The sequence below is a fragment of the Merops nubicus genome, unplaced genomic scaffold (genome assembly GCF_000691845.1).
Source record: "Merops nubicus isolate BGI_N331 unplaced genomic scaffold, ASM69184v1 scaffold11469, whole genome shotgun sequence".
Classification (NCBI taxonomy): domain Eukaryota; kingdom Metazoa; phylum Chordata; class Aves; order Coraciiformes; family Meropidae; genus Merops; species Merops nubicus.
In genome coordinates this window covers 19547-24169 of record NW_008629061.1, presented here as the reverse complement: position 1 = coordinate 24169, position 4623 = coordinate 19547, and positions in this window count along the sequence as shown.

Here is a 4623-nt window from a genome sequence, read left to right as displayed (position 1 = left end):
TCCCCAGGCGAGCTTTGCGGTGGAGCAGGGTCGGCCCAAGAAGAACACCCCCCTTGTATTTCAGCTAAGCCAGAGTGGCCATCATCTGTACCCAAGATGTCCTAGGTAAATCAGAGTTGCCATCATCTCTACCCAGGACGTCCTAGCTAAGCCAAAGTGGCCATCATCTGTACTTTAGATGTCCTAACTGAGTCAAAGTGGCCATCACCTGCACCTCAGACATCCTACCAAAATAGGTCACTGGTGGGCACATGCTGAATTAATTAGGAGCCTCACCATTCCTACTGACAGTTGAAATTTCAGCAAAGTTCAGAGCACGTGAAGATGGGCGAAGCCTCGCCGCTGCCACACGTTCTCGTTATTACTGCACAGGCTCTAGTAAAACCAAGAGGAGCAGCAGCAACAACCTCATTTTGTTCCCTCCTCCCGCGTGCTTGCAGAAACTGAAAAGACAGACAGCTCTTTTCCCCAGGCAGAGAGCAAACGAAAGCTGCAGCCTCTCTGAGGCCTTCTCTTGGTCCGGCCCGCCGCGCGGCAGAGGAAGCGCCGAGGACTAACCCCTTCCCCACAGCACCTCTATTTATAGCTCTAGATGCGGCTGAGGAGCCACACCTGAACCCCTCCTCCCGCGTGCTTGCAGAAACTGAAAAGACAGACAGCTCTTTTCCCCAGGCAGAGAGCAAACGAAAGCTGCAGCCTCTCTGAGGCCTTCTCTTGGTCCGGCCCGCCGCGCGGCAGAGGAAGCGCCGAGGACTAACCCCTTCCCCACAGCACCTCTATTTATAGCTCTAGATGCGGCTGAGGAGCCACACCTGAACCTCTCCCCGGCCTGGCTGGCCCCCAGCAGGCTCCTTTTGGTGCCAGGAGGAACGGACTCAAGCTTTCCACAGCCCTCCCGGGGGGGAGAATCCCACCCTGGCCGCTGGAAAAGTCCCTTTCTGGCAGTGCTGACCGTGGCATCCTTTGCCCCGCCACGTGCTGCTGCTAAAGAAAATCAAACCTCTCCCCAAAGGATCGCCGTGATGGGCGGGAGGAAGGTTGAATTTGGTTGGAATTGGAAGGAATCGGGTTGAAAACTTGCATTTTTTGTGGGGGGGGCCAGATTCTGGTTTTGTCTCGGTGGCTCTGGCGCTGACGCTGCGGCAGGTGCTGGGGTGGCAGCTGGCGTCGCTCTCGCCTCTTTGCATCCGCCTTGCCTGTCTGCCCTGCTGCCTGGTGAAGCCTCTCTGCCCCACCACGCTTCAATCCTCTCCCCTGGATGGCTCCCTGGGGCTCTGCGCCTTGCTGAACTCAACTTTCTGCCTAGGATGGGCCTCTCCAGGTTCTTTTTCCTCAGGCCACGCAGTCCCTGCTGGCTCTGTTGGAAGATGTTTGACATAGAAGGCTCGGGTGACTCTGGCTGGGAATGACCTGTTTGAAATGAATTCAGCCACATGCTGGCCCCCTCGGCGTGCAGGGGGGTCAGTGTTTTATGTCTCACAGATCCCAATTAAACTAGGAAAACGTGGGGAAAATACAGGAAGTTCGAGTATTTCCAGGTTTTAGGTTTTGCTTTGCAAGAAAAAAAAAATGCTACGTAACCTCATTAAGTTCATTAAGGCACCTTCGTTAGCTGAGTAAAAACCTGAGGTTTCTGTTTCTAATAATTTCTTAGGGCTAGGGAAAAAAAAAAAAACCTGAAAAGGGATTGGACAAAGCTTCGTTTACCACGATGCTCTAAATAATAATAATAGTCATTAAGAGCAGCTCTTGCAAGATGAATTCGTGTTGTAATCTACCTTATTGGAGCTTGGAAACTCGCTCGTTTCAGGGCTGTTTGTGGTATTTTAACGTGTGCTGCCTCAGGAAGGTGAGAACCGGTTGCTCTGATCAACTCCAAACACTTCTGTGAGTTTCTGGTCGGGTGGTTTGTGCCCCTCTGGAGGAGTTTTCAGGCCTTTGTGGCTCTCCTAAAAAGCTGTGAGGAGAGGGGTGTGGTGGAGATGCCTCACAAATCCTACAGGAGGTCACATGGAGCTTTTGAGGTCAGCCCCTTCTGCTGACCCATCCCTCAGCCCTCAGATTTTGCCTCAGCCCCTGCTAAGAAACTCTTTAACCCAGTTTCTGCGGCGGGCACGAGGGTGAGCTGCTCATCCCTGGCTCTAGAATCCTCTCTTTTTCATGTGGGAAAGTGGTAGGAATGAATGCTGCAGATCTGAGGCCGCCTTCCAGCGTGGTTAGAGGGGCTGCAGAGCTGCCAAACGACCGCAAAATCGAAACCAAGAACTCACCAGGCGGCTCAGAGCTCAGAGTTTGGGGGTTTCACTCCAGATTACAGGTCTGGGAAAATCAGGAGTCATTTATGTCTAGAGAAATAACTTCTGAGAGCTAACAGAGCTGTACAACCAAAGTGAAACAAATAAAAAAAAAATGGTTTTCTGGCTGCAGGCAGGACTGACATAGGAAATTTATATTTTTTTTTCCTTTCTGGTTTTATTTTTTTCCCCCCTTTTCATTCTGTTATGGCTGTGAGGCAGATTTCAGCAGTGCTCTATTTAAAACAAATGAAAAGCTGTTTGGATGCAGTAAGTAGAGTAGGCCAGATACATTCAAGAGGGTTATGTCACTGCAGTTCTGTTGAAATGATGATTTTTAGGAAGGGTGTTAATAAACATTATGTTATTAAAAGATGTAGCTGGGTACAAAGTGGATTTTTGGTTTATGTGCCTTATACAGGCTGTGGTCAGGCTTTGGCATGACCACCAAGATCAATCCCACCCTTTTTTGGCAGCTGTAGGACAATGACAGAAATGAATGTTGCCTTTTAAGTGTGCACATCCTCAGAATAATTCGCTTGAACTTCCAGGTGCTGAATTTTATGCAGACAGTTGGAAGAAATGGAGTTTTCTGTGTCTTGATTTGAGGATAGTGGGTTCTAGAGGTGGCCCCAGAGGCCTGGCGTGAGGAATCCTTGTGGATGGTGATAGGGAAACACCCAATTCTTCTTCCTTACATCTTACTCTGTAAAGTTATCTGAGAAACAGCCCCTGTACAAAGAGCATTTTTCAGGTGACTCCTCTAGGAGCAACCTATTTCTGTAAGGCCTAATGCTGTAGTAAACTGGCACCTTGATTTTTTGGTTGTGTCATTTCTTCAGTGCACTGTGGGGTAGAGGGTGCTGCCATCCTGCCCAAAGCCTCAGCCCTAAACCCTGCCAAAGTCTCACTCCAGTGGCAGCTTCCAACGTGGGCACCTCAGCTTCCATTTTCCTTCACCCCTTCTCTGGGTTGGGAGAATCCCTTCAGTGTTTCTAACCCCCCAGAGCATTTACCTGTTGAAAAATGTTTCTGAAAGGCTGGTGCTTGAAATTGCTTCTTTCACAGCAGCATTTCTTCTTCGTGGGAAAAAAAACCACCCAAACCCCAGCCAGACCTCCTCTGCTTTTTTTTTTTAGGTGAGATGAAAAAAAAAAAAGCCAGGCAGTCAACACCACTTTTGGTGGATCCTGAGAGACTCTTAAGTCTAACTACAAAAGCTTTTCCAGTCTAGGTGTACCCATGGGGCAAACAGACATCCCTTTGAAGTTTCTTTTGTGGTTTGACAGTGAGAAAAATGCCAGAGAGTTTCCAGTGACAGCGTTGGGGTTGCTTTAATTCTGTGCTGGGGTGGATTTTTTTGCCTTTTAAATCTTTTTTTCTTTAGGGAGACCTTTACCTTTGTCTTTAAAAGCAAGTCCTGACTTCCTGAAGTCAGCTCAGTGCTGCTTCTGTTATCCACGGACTTATTGGGGTTTTGTTTCAAGAGGTAATTAGAGCAGAGAAGGAGTTCTAATAGTGAGGTCTAAATGTTGAGAATGTGCTTCAACATCTGTGAAAGACAAAAAATTGCTGCCATTAAGTGCTTGTTAATGATCATAACCAACAAGTTCTCTTGTGTAGGCTTTCTGTGACCATCTCTAGGTTTTAGCTGGAATATTTTGGCTGCCTGTTCTGTTTGGCCTGTTGGAGAATGTAAAAAAGAGGTTTAAGTGGAATGAGTGTTGTTCTTTCTGTGGCTCAATTCCCTGTGCTGAAAATCTTCTAATAATCTCCCCTACTTCAGTTTGGGGCAGAATGGGGAATACTGGTTGAACCACGCTGCCTGATAGGGTCTCAAGATGTAAAATAATTTGGTTTTCTTTAAGGAAAAATTCACTACAGAGTCCTAGTGGTAAGTCTGATTTCATTGCACAAGGGCACGATGAATCAGAGCTGGGTCCCTGCAGAGGAGCTCACCCCGTGGTTTGGGAAACAGAAACAGAGGAATCCAAAATATTTCCACAAGCAGAAAAAGGCCACCAGCATCCTGGCCTGGGTCACAAATAGTGTGGCCAGCAGGATGAGGGCAGGGATCGTGGCACTGGGGAGGCCACAGCTTGAGGACTGGGGTCAGTTTTGGGTGTCACAGGAGAAGAAGGAGCTTGAGGGGTTGGAGTGGGTCCAGAGAAGGCAGCAAAGCTGGGGAGGGGTCTGGGGAACATGGCTGGTGAGGAGCAGCTGAGGGACCTGGGGGTGTCTAGTCTGGAGAAGAAGGGGCTGGGGGAAGAACTTCTGGCTCTCTACAACTCCCTGCAAGGAGCTTGGAGTGAGGTGGGGTTGATCTCTT